This window comes from Felis catus, chromosome A3 (assembly GCF_018350175.1).
Source record: "Felis catus isolate Fca126 chromosome A3, F.catus_Fca126_mat1.0, whole genome shotgun sequence".
Classification (NCBI taxonomy): domain Eukaryota; kingdom Metazoa; phylum Chordata; class Mammalia; order Carnivora; family Felidae; genus Felis; species Felis catus.
In genome coordinates, this window is record NC_058370.1 from 9,377,298 (window position 1) to 9,389,459 (window position 12,162).

Sequence of the window (12,162 nt, forward strand, 5' to 3'; positions counted from 1 at the left end):
CTGTTACCTAGATAAAGTACAGTGAAAGTTGGGGTCTCAGTTTAATGTGAAGTCACCAGACAACTTTATCTCTCAGAAGCACCATATGCCTATGCTATATGTATTTTCTGGAAATGAGAGATTTTACAGACACTGGTTATTGTTCGTGATATTCTTCTTTAAAGGACTAACTCTTCTTTCCTTCTCAGAATAACTTCAGGTGAAAGTGTTCAATGAATATGAAGGAGCTGGAGTATGAAAGCAGAAAATCTTTGCCATGTTTAGAATATTCAGCTTTAGTCTGATAGGACTTCAAAAGCAAAAGGATTATTCTTAAACTTCTCCCACAAATATAGCTCTTTTTATAGCCACATCCAAACAAAGGCTGGTAACGTGTAATGGATAAGCATGTGAACTTGGAAAAGTTAATTAACTCCCATGTGTCTCCTTTACTTTTCTGTAAAATGTGGATTATAATGGACTTGTTAAAAGGATAAAATGAGTTAATGTATGTAAAGCACTTAGTTTACTATTGGGTAAGCACTTAGTTATAATAGGTGTTGTTATTATTGCTATTAATACTGTTGATTGAAACTCACGTTTTTCTGAGATGTATTAGAAGATCAACGCCACCTATGATGAGATCCTTTTTAATGTCAGGTACTTTAGGGACATTATTTCATTTAATCCTGTTTCACGTCAGGTTCCCCAGGAAGCAGACTTTGAGATTAGTGGGGAGGTTCACTAGGAAGTGCTCTTGATGTTAACATCTACAGGAGAAGGGAGGGGGGTTGGATTGGCTAGACAGAGAGCTTGGGCTGGGTACAGTCACAGCAATGGCCTCCACTGATTCCACAGAATGCTCTGAACTGAGACGGTCTTTCAGGGCCATCATGTGTTGGGGCAGAAGGGGGCTGGCTTTTTTATGGCCTCATCAAACAGTTATTGGAGTAAGGTTGCTACCTAGGAAAGGAGGTCACCTTGGGAGTTTTCTCTCTTCGCTTGAGGCCAATTCCCAGCAAGAGCTCTGAACTGTGAGGTGTCAACACTCCTTGAAGCTGGTGAAATTGGACCTCCAGTCCTAACTGGGGATTCTAGGTGCTGCTGCATGGTGTCCGCTACAGTCCACCTCTTTAGATCAGGTCCACATCTTTATACAACTTCTGGGAGAAGTAGCTCTAGGATTCTGGTGGGCCTCTTTGCCTTGGAAAAACTTTTAAGAGCCACTTTTTTAAAAAAAGTTTATTTATTTAAGAGGGTCAAGAGGGGCAGAGAGAGAGGGAGAGGGAGAAAATCCCAAGCAGGCTCCACACTGTCAGCACAGAGCCCACTGCAGGGCTCAAAACCATGAACTGTGAGATCATGACCGGCGCCGAAGCCAAGAGTCGGATGCTTAACCGGCTGAGCCAGGCATCCCCACTGGAGCTGCTTTTCAAGTCACAACTGATCCTCATTGTCATTATCTGTTCTTAGATTCCCTCACTCTCAGCTAGCATCTCTACCAGTCTAAGTGGCTTATCTAGTGTCATGACTCAGACTTCACATTTGAAGGGTCCAAGCCCATAGTCATCATGACCTTCTCAGCCAGGACAGTGACTCCGCTTTTTCTTGTCAGATCTTGATATAAGAAGCTCAAAGCGCCCAAGTGGAAATCACAACTTAAAGTTCAAGGGACTCTTGCTATGTCCTCTGGTAGGATTGTGTATCAGTGTATCAAACACCATATAAGCCCTCAGTTAGTGTTCTCGGCTAAGGCCCTGTAGGTGGTAAAGGCAAAACCATAACTGGAATATCTGTCTGCTCTAGTGAAAGTGAAATTTTACTTTACTTTTATTTTATTTCATTTTATTGTTTATAAATAGAGAGAAGGCATGAGTGGGGGATAGGTCAGAGGGAGGTGGTGGGGGGGGGGGAGAGAGAGAGAGAGAGAGAGAGAGAGAGAGAGAGAATGAATCCCAAGCAGACTCCATGCTCAATGTGAAGGCTGACACAGGGCTTGATCCCACGATCATGAGATCATGACTTCAGCCAAAATCAAGAGTTGGATGCTCAACCAACTGAGCCACCTATGCTCTCCAAAAGTGAATTCTTACACAGGGTAGAAAGGCTCTAACGTAGTCAAATTACCACAAAATGTCCAGTAGATTTCTATAAAAGATGGCTCAGAATTGACCTCTCTTCTTGACAGCTTGGCCATTCAGCAGTGGTAAAGGGTAAATTTGCCTTTGTGAGTAGGAGAACAATAGTTGGCACTATGAATGTTCTCCATCCCTGCCACCATGGCTACTCTGTGCGTGAGCTCATGTGTCAGTAGTGGGGCCAGTAACAGGCTGGCAGACATCAAATGGCTGGGGCATTCTCTCTACTTAGTTGTTTAATGCTCCCTCTGTAATGGATGCTCTCTGATGGCTGTTATTATATAGTGGGGGCTCTTAAGCTGGGATGACCCTTCAGAGTTGTAGATGGCAAGGGGGGGGGTGCTTTATATTCTACACTGAACAAGCATTGGTTTCAAGTTGCCCTCAAAAAGAAAGTGTGACCTTGGGTAAGGTGGTTTCAAGTGGTGAATTGGTAAGTGTTTAGCAATTGACCATCTGCAGATAAGAAAAAGCCTGGTGAGTAGTGTTTGCCGACGTTTATGATGTAGATAAGGGGTCGGAGAACTACAGCCCGCTGGCCCACCAACTGATTTTGTAAATAAAGTTTTATTGGAAGATGGCCACATCCATTTGTTTGCATATTGTCTATTCACTTTTTCTACAGTAGGCAGAGGTGACTAATTGCCACAGAGAGTATTGCAAAGTCAGAAATTATTACTATCTGCCTCTTAAAAAAATTTGCTGACTCCTTGTGTAAATACTCCCACCATGTTTGATTTCAAGCTACCAACTGAACTCAGAGTTGGGGACTGTTGCCCACCGCTGGCCCTCATGAGCCAACACGAGCCAACTGTAGCACACCGCGTTGGCTGAGGTCAGTTCCTGGATAGGGCTGAGAGCTGGAGCTTGAAGCTGGCAGTGTGCCCAGCATTGCATTCATTAAAATTCCTGCAGCATCCTTAAAGGAAGAGGCTCTTAATTACGACCATTTTTCAGATCAGAAAACTGAGATTAAAAGCATTATATCTATTTTGTCCTAAGTTATGAAGATAACAAGTAGTCAAGCCAATGACCAAACACAGATGTGTCACGGCCCCAAAAGATTCTATACCCTCCTATTCAGCTGGCTTAATTCTATCGTCTGATGCCATCTGTTCATTCATTCATTCATTCATTCATTCAACTACTGTTTAGTAAATATCTGCTAGGTGCTCGATATTATGATACAGCAAGAAGTAAGATACAAGGGGAAACCCTCTCCTTAGCCAGTGACATTGGGGTTTTGATGTGTTTGCTTATCTGAATATCTGAATCTGTCATCTGAAAGTTATGGACTATTGTAATTTTCACTGGTATCTCTCCTTTCTGATTGACTCCCTATTGTACTAATGATCAGTATTATATAAAATGGTACTTCTTGGTCTCATGATTGCTTTACGTTAAATTCTGCTTTCCAGTCCGTTCATGATCCATTAATAATGGTGGCATTTAAGGGACCAACGAATCATGTCTATCTCCCACCAAACTCACAACCAATTATGATGTTGACACTAGACTTAGAGACATGAAGATCATGATAGAATGTATCGAAGAATTTGGTTATAGTTGCAACAACAGGTAATTTGTTCAACTAATAATTACTAAGCACCTACTATTTGACAGGTCTTGTTCTAGAACCTGAGAATACAGGAGTGGAAAAGGGAATAAAACCCTGCCTCCAAGAGCTTATATTCTAATGGAATCTAGATTCTCAATACATCTTCAGTCTATAGCTTAGAACCCACCTATACTGGAAAATGGGTTTTTAGTGGAACTCACTCAGCTATCTGAGAGAAAGATTGCCTTGCACCTGTTGAACACCACTGGTGGGGAAAGAAAGATGACTTTCTAGATCTAACCCCAGAAGGCCAGGCCTACCTCTTTACCCACGGGTAAAAACTTCATGAAGGAGGAGAAAGAAGAGAGTACATCCATCCTGGGGGCTAGTTGGTCTACAATAGAGAAGGATAAAGTATAAGCCACGTTTATGAAGATCTTTACCTTAATTTTAATCAATTTAGATGTTGGTATAATTGAAGGCATAGAAAAAGATTCTGGAAACATTCTAATACCATTTCTTCCAGGGAACGGTAACTCCCTATGGAGACAAGAAGGGAGGGAATAGATTTTTTTATTTTCTATAAAATGGCAGAAATGACGTCTAGTATTTAAATCAACTGACTTGCCTAGAACAGCAAGGAACATAATAGGTATTCAATAAAGTCTTGTGGGTTTCTTGATTCCCAACATTCCCATTTGTACTTTGGTAAATTTCGGGACTAAAGAATCATCATAAAGGTCAGGCAAGCCTCTTTCTGTTCTGGGTCAAATATAAGAGTCTCACACTGGTGCTGCTGCTTCTGTTCCTCCTCCTCCTCCTCCTCCTCCTCCTCCCTCCTCCTCCCCCTCCTCCTTCTTTTTAAATAATTATAGTATCAATAATATCACTTAATATTGTGAAGCAAGTGTTTTGTACTTGCCTGAGTAATACCCACTGTGTGCCTTGCTAAAATTACATGGTTCTTTCTGGATGGAAAACACTCTGTTTATAAAATGTCCTATTATCATGCTCGTGATGAATGAGCTGTGTTTATTTGTTTCTTTCCTGGCTGTCTTTAGGAGATGATCTAAGGTTAATGGTGGAAATGCTACCAAAATAAATGGTTTTGTGTAGTCAAATATTTCATCTGAGAATTCTGTTTCAGGAAACTTAGGAAGAAAACAAATGAGTACTTTTGGAGCATTTGAATTCATTCTTTAACTTCAGTGCTGCTAAGGTTTCCAAGATATGTTTAAAAGTGTATTTTCCAAGTTACCCACAAAGTCTACAATGCTTCCACCAACATGTCAATTAGGACATTATACATATTTTCTTCTGGAAAATCCTCAAAAGGATGTAGAAGATGATTTCTGATGTCTCTGTAAAATTGTCCATTTTCCACATGAAGTGGTTCCATAGAATCATAATCTTTCATGAGAGTGATATTCACCAGACCTGGCTTTAAAAATTTTCTTAAATTGACATCTTGTTCTGAAAATAAGCAGATGTAATATTTGCCACTAATCCTTACAAGTTTGGATGGCTTTGAAAAAAAGATGTGGTCTTGTGGGTAAAATATAGGACTTTAGTGTCATCGATTCTGATGTAGGTCAGACTTCGTGAAGAACCATTTGAGGCTTACATGGGGATTTCTCGCACTTTTGGTCAAAGTTCTACATAAATTGCTGCTCCTAAGTGATGTTGTCAAAGTGACGTCATCATCATTTCTTCCCCCCTGGGCTTTGTGATCCTTCCAAGAGGATCCTTTAGGTCCAGCCAAGTACAAAGGACTATTTCTCAGACATCTCGTTCCTGCAAAGATTTACATATTCAGAAATATTTGCAAATGCCAAAGTCATTTTTTTTTTTTGTCTTGCAGACAATATTACTTTGGAGGTAAACAGAAGTTTAAACTTCAACAGCGGACTTAAAATGGCAGCTTACTAAGAGAAGGAGCCTATACTGTCAGAGATTTCTTTAAGATCAAGAGTTTTTAGTTAAAAAAAATGAAAGAAAAGAAAAGGAAAGAAAAGAAAAGAGAAGAGAAGAAAAGAAAAAAGAAAAAGATGAATATATACCAAATCCTGGCACGGCAAAGACAGTGAATTTTTCGTCCAAGTCCTTCTGGTGAACTCCAGCATAAGAGGTTATGCATCTGATTCTTGTAAACATTATTGTCTTTTTCTAAACTTTGAATTATGATACCTTTAGGGGAGGGGTCCAAAAGTGACTTAAAGGGAAGGGAAAGACTCATCATCAAGTGAAATTCCAGTGGCAGAGTTTCCAGTGAAAGGCAATCACTGGCTCCTTCAAGGGCTATATTCTATTTTTGTTCCTTAATTTATTATTATTCATTTAATATAAAATGAATTTAATTGCTTTGCATAATCACAAGAGTAACTTTTGCTCTTCTGAGGGTGGAAAATTTAGGCAACAGAAAAGAGAGGAGAAAATGTTTACAATTCCACCTGCCTGTGGATAAGCAAAATTAATTCAGGGTGTCACTTTGCAGATTTATATTTGTTTATTTAATAATAAAAGATTGATTGATTCATTGATTTTTCTGTGGCAGGTGCATTTCTAGGTGTTGGAGATAGAGGCAACTATAAGATGCTGTCTTCACGGAGCTTACATTCTAGAGACAAAGACAAGTAAACAAGTAAATACTTTGATATATGAAATCGAGGCAGGGAGTGATAAGTGCCATTAAAAAAATAGCTCCTGGGGGTGGCTCAGTCAGTCAAGTGTCCAACTCTTGATTTCAGATCAGGTCGTGATCGCGTGGTCTTGAGATCGAGCCCCACATTGGGCTCTGCACTGAACGTGGAGTCCACTTGAGATCCTCTTTCTCCCTCTCCCTCTGCCCCTCCTCCCAGCTCTTTCTCTCTCCCATTCTCTCTTTCTCTCTCTCTCAAAAAAAGTTCCTAACATAGGAAATGATGGTAGAGTGGTGGGAGAGCGATTTTCAGCTCAAAAGGACTCTTTTGAAGAGGGGACATTTGAATAGAAACTAGAATAGACGAAGCTCTTAGGCTGTGTCAAGAGCTAGGAAAAGCCACCCTGGCAGACAGCAAGTGAAAAGGCAGTGATAAGGAGATTGCAATGGCAGTTCAAGGAAAAGCAAGACAGCTAGTGTGGGGCACAGAGAGCAGGAAGGGGTGGAGTTATGTGAGAGTCAGAGGCCAGTTCAGATTGGGTACCACGGGAAGTGGTCTGGATTTTATTCCAATCTGACTTGGATTTTTCCTAGGTTAGTTTGGTTGCTGGGTGAAGGCTTTAGAGGAGCCGTAAAGGAAGCGGGAGGACTAGTTAGGGAATGTGTGCAATTGGCCACACAATGGGTACATATGTACGGATTGGGGTGGAAGCAATGGCCGCCATGACAAGTGGTCATTTGGTGGATTATTGTAGAGCTCTGGATGACAGGATTTGACGGTGCTTTGAATGCAGGGAAGGAGGTAAAGACATCCATCTATGAAGCTATTATAACATCACTTCTTTTACTGAACAGACTGTAGTCCAGCCAGCAATCCAGGTCTCCCTAAACTTCTTCCCGGCCAGATGGTCGTCAGTAAACAGCCATCTCCGAGTTTATTTCTCCAATCTCCAGAAGAGAAAAATTCGGACTGTTTTTTATTTGGAAACACTGAAATGACATTCTCATACCTATAACTGCACATATCTGATCACTTCCAAAAGATGTTGCTGAAAACCGAATTGTTGGATCAAAGAGTTATTCACCTTTAAAATTTGGCACACTACTCGACCCTCTGTTCTCCACTTTAAGGCAGTCCTGTGACGTGAAGACTCCGTTTCACGTTTTAGCAGCGGATGCAATTTGGGCTTGCCCATTCCACTACGCAATGGTCTTTCTAGATAAAACGGTGCATTGGTACGGCAGGTAGAAAGAAGGACATTTTGTGAGTGATTGTGGAGAGAAGATGATCTCTGGCTTGGAAACTTTCCCTCTAGCATAGGAAGCCAGGATTTCCTCACCACCTGACTTTGGGTCACTCTTGGCCGCCAAGCTGCTGCTCAAAGCAAGCGTCCTTGTGCAACACCAGTTTGCGCAGTGGTCCTTGAGGTGGAATGAACATCACAGAGGCAGCATCAGGTCCAGCTTAGAAGGACAGGAGGGATTTTTTCTGGGAAAATGGGACAAAGGGGTACTTGCAAAAACTCCTTTAAATTTTTTTTTAATGTTTCCTTATTTTTGAGAGAGAGAGACAGAGACAGAGTGTGAGTGGGGAAGGGGCAGAGAGACAGGGAGACGCGGAATCCGAAGCAGGCTCCAGGCTCCGAGCTGTCAGCACAGAGCCCGACGTGGGGCTCGAACTCACGAACCGCAAGATCATGACCTGAGCCGAAGTGAGACGCTGAACCCACCAAGCCACCCAGGCGCCCCACAAAAACTCCTTTTAAGTGGTTCTCCAGAATAACTAGCACAGCTAAAGGGAAAGAATGTATGTCTGTATCCAGATCTGAGCACTGGCCCTTCCTAGCTCTGTGGTCTTGTCTAGGTGATTTCACTACTCTGGCCCTCACTCTCATTAGCTAAAAAACGAGACTTTGACTCCTACCTTGTGTGGTTAACCAACATAAGGGTGTTTGTCAAACAAGTTAAACTCAGGACATAGGGCATACTTTTTGCCGCAACTGTTTACTGTGCACATGCTATGTGCCAACTTATGTACCCAGTGCTTGATATCTATTATCCGTGATCTCATATATTTCTCATGGTAACATCAGCGTGGATGATATTTTTATCTCGTATTTCAGATGAGGAGAGTAAAAGTCACAGGGCTAACAAGCGGTAACTGTGGAGCATGAACTCCGGGTGTCTGATTGCAAAGAACCAACCTGTCCCAAGCACATTCTTGGTACTCAGTCTCAATTCCAGCCTTGATGGACTCTGGCAGGGGACATATTGGAGGCTTATCTTTCATCCGGAACTTGGTAGAAATAGCCACAGAGAAAATTGCCTTTGTCCTTGATTTTACCTAACCGCACTATCTGCTTCCTGCTCAGATGTTCCTGGCTGATGGAACTCAAATTTAAAATGATCAGTTAGAGGTAACCATAAAGTCGTGGCAGGGAGTCTGTATCTGGTGGGAGATTTGAGATAATCCATTGGATTATGGTCAATGATTCAGAGATGTTTCCTCTTCTCCAGCCTTCCCACTTTGACTCACAGAAAAGGAATTTCAGGCCTTTCGGAAAAGCCAAGAGAACTTCTGCCCTTTCTTCCAGCCCATATATGGAGGGAGCCACTTATCTGAATGGTGTGATTAGAGAAGCACGAGCCACTTCTGAGCTGCTCAGCCTGGACCTTGGAGGGTATAGTCTCTGTTATGTGGACACATCTTCTAAGTAGAAAGCAAACCTGGGATGCGTCCAGTCCAGACCGTGAGGCCTGCCCCCCTCTGATCTCTTGGACTCACTTAGATGGGCAAGGTGCACGTCAGAACTAGGACTCGACCCTGACACTGGGTCACCGTGTGATTTGCACTTCACCATGACCTTGCCATGGAAGTCCCACTTCAAAGCCCAAGAAACTCTCCCCGTATCATTTAACGGGGTAGATTTAGTGGAAAGGGAAAGCAGGTCCACCCTCGTCCTTTTCTTATTAATTTGGTTGCTTTGTCCAACATGCGTATTCTTTTTTATTACTAACCTCCAGTGGCTCAGATCTGTCAGCTTTCTTTGGAAACAGGGGACAGAGACATGACAGAGACATTCCAGGAAAGTACCTTTCCCAGGATTACAGACCTAGATGTGTGACCAGAGAGCTGGTCTTTGAGATCTATCCAGCAGTGAGAATTAAATAATACACGTAGTATTCACAGAGACATCCAAAGAATATTCTAGAACAGAAGTCAGCAAATGATGTACCACGGGCCACATGTGGCCTGCGGCTACCCAGTTCTAGAGAATAATTTGTAGATTTGTCTGCTTGTTTCTAAAAGCAAACAAACAGACCATGCATGGCTGGGTGAGGTTTTCTTCCTACTTAAAAAAAGAAAAAAAAAAAAAGATAGGTATTAGCATTACAGACAAGTTTAGAGGATATTAAGTCTTGGCTTACTCACGGGGGAGGGGGGCTCAGAGATACTGCAATCTGGCCTGAGTATAATAAACCCCTTTGTTACATTTAAATACCATCATACTATCTTATATACAGCAAAGCATCGGGATGTTTTATAGTAACAATGCGGCAACACGAAAACCCCAGACAACTCTAAAAAGGCGCTAATTATTATTATTAGTGTTTTGCGCTAACAATAAATGTCAAACGGAACCCTGAAAACAAATAACTACCTGTCACCAAGTGAATGAAAGGCAATTTTAGTAAAGTGAATTAAAACCCCAAACATCACCAAGCCCAACCGGTGAGCAATGCCAAGGCAGCTTAGCAGATGCCTTGGTGAATGCCTTTTCTGGAGCTGCAGGGATGGGATGTCCTTGGGGCAGAGCACTGGGGACCAGTGCCAGCTCATTAGCACCCAGGGCACCTGGAAAGGGGAGGTGGGCCGGGCTGAGAGGAGGGGGCAGGAGCACGTTCAGGCCCTCCGTCCCCGCAGATGGAAATTGGAGACCATTAGGAAAGAGAGAATCTTTATTTATTGGCCGGGCTGCAGCCTGCTTGAGTGTTATCAGTGAAAAATTAAAGTTGGACAGCAGAGCTCAGATTTGTTTTCCTGACATATTTCCCTTAGATTTTTCAAAGTGCATTCTGGGTGTCTCCCAAAGACTATTTTTTAAAAATAAATCGCACATTTTATTTTTTCAAACTTCATTTATCTTTGATATCTGATTGACATATTCAGGACAGTCTAATCCTTTCTGCTGAAGTGAGCTATGACAGTAGCTGCTACAGCAATCAACATCACAGAGCCCTCCCCAGGAACAGGGCTGTGTCTTCCCTTCTGCCAGGAAGAAGAATCTGGCGGGTTCTCTCTAGATGGCCGTGCAGGTGGTGGGATCCGTCCCTTGGGTAGGCAGAGAGAAGAGGCTTAGAGGCTTGAATCGGCTCTCTCTAATTACTGCAGAATCATCAGAGAAACCGGGAGCCTCATGAAAGAAGCAAGAGGCTGTGGCTTGTCTCTCTAATTTTCTTACTTTGTTATAACCACTGGGGAAGTGGGAGATACTTAGCCTTGTTACCATGAGCAGCTTTGTTTATTCGATCTGGTCCAGGACTGACTTCTCTCTCTCTCTCTCTCTCTCTCTCTCTCTCTCTCTCTTCCTCTCCTGACCTTTTCTTTCTCTTTCTTTCTTCTCAGTGTTGGGATTGATAACATAGCCACCTAGTTGTTCTACACTCAAAGTTGAGTCATTCGGAGGAGAAGGCTTCCTCCCACCTTCCCTCTTGGCTGTCCTGCAACCCCTCTCTCAAATCTCGCGGTCACCGGATATGATTTCCTATGCAAACAAACGCACCCACATCTAAGTGCGTGCATGTACACACACACTCTTTTTTCTTCTTTTCTACACAAACAGTAACATATCATACACACCGTTTTTCACCTTTTTTTTTTTTAATCCTAAAGTCTTTTATCGTGGAGATCATTCCAGATCAGCTAATAAAGAACTTGGTCTTTCAAAAAAACAAAAACAAATGTAATACGCTCCAGTATGTGGTCACAGCATAAATTATTCATTAAGTTTTCTGAACCTGGAGGCATTTAGGGAATTTCGCAACAACCCTGCACTAAATAACCTTCAATACAAGTCATCCCCCACACGTGGGAGGGTGTCTGTGGAATAAATGCCTAGAAGGGGGCTGGCTGGGGCAAAGGGTCAGTGCATTTATAACTTTGATAAATATTGCCAAATTGTCCTCCATAGAGGTTGCAGAATTTGGATTGCCATCCGTCATAAATGAGAAGGCCTATTACCCATACTCTCACCCCCCAGAGGGTTTTATCAAACTGTGTGAGGTGTGCAAACTGGGAAAGGAAAAATGACGTCCTGGTAAAATTTTAACTTGCGTTCCTCTTGAGTCAGGTATTGAATATCTTGTCAGAGATAGAGATAGAGATAGAGATAGAGATAGAGATAGAGATAGAGATAGAGATGATAGACATAGAGATATATAGATATAGAGATAGAGATATAGAGATATAGAGATATAGATATAAATATATAGATATAGATATAGATATAAATATATAGATATAGACATAAATATATAGATATAGATATAGATATAGATATAGATATAGATATTTAGATATAGATTTAGATATAGCTTTAGATATAGCTTTAGATATAGATATATCTATCCAGAGGAGGCATATCTGAGTTGGTGACATTCAAGCCAGGATGGGCTGAATAAGAAGGATCCAAAGAGCAGAGCAGAACAGCTCCCTTCCATCTTGAATACAGTAGCCCCCCCATCTGTGGGGGATACGTTCTAAGACCATCATGGATGCCTGAAACCATGGATAATACCAAACTCTATACATACTAGGTTTTCTCCTACGCCTACATGCCTATGATAAA

At 42.0% G+C, this 12,162-nt stretch overlaps 1 long non-coding RNA gene across 4 annotated transcripts in view; it reads right to left on the bottom strand.

The window, feature by feature from the left end:
- The window catches only part of LOC111559754, a 496,575-nt gene that overhangs the window by 51,235 nt on the left and 433,178 nt on the right, over positions 1–12,162 (bottom strand). The window contains exon 12 of one of the 4 annotated variants that reach the window (XR_006595060.1): positions 1,976–4,215. The exons of 2 other annotated variants lie outside the window; for them this stretch is intronic. This is a non-coding gene — a long non-coding RNA (uncharacterized LOC111559754). Of the gene's footprint in view, positions 1–1,975; positions 4,216–8,052; positions 10,647–12,162 lie in introns of those variants that run through there. One more of the 4 variants, XR_006595057.1, reaches the window with a different exon arrangement.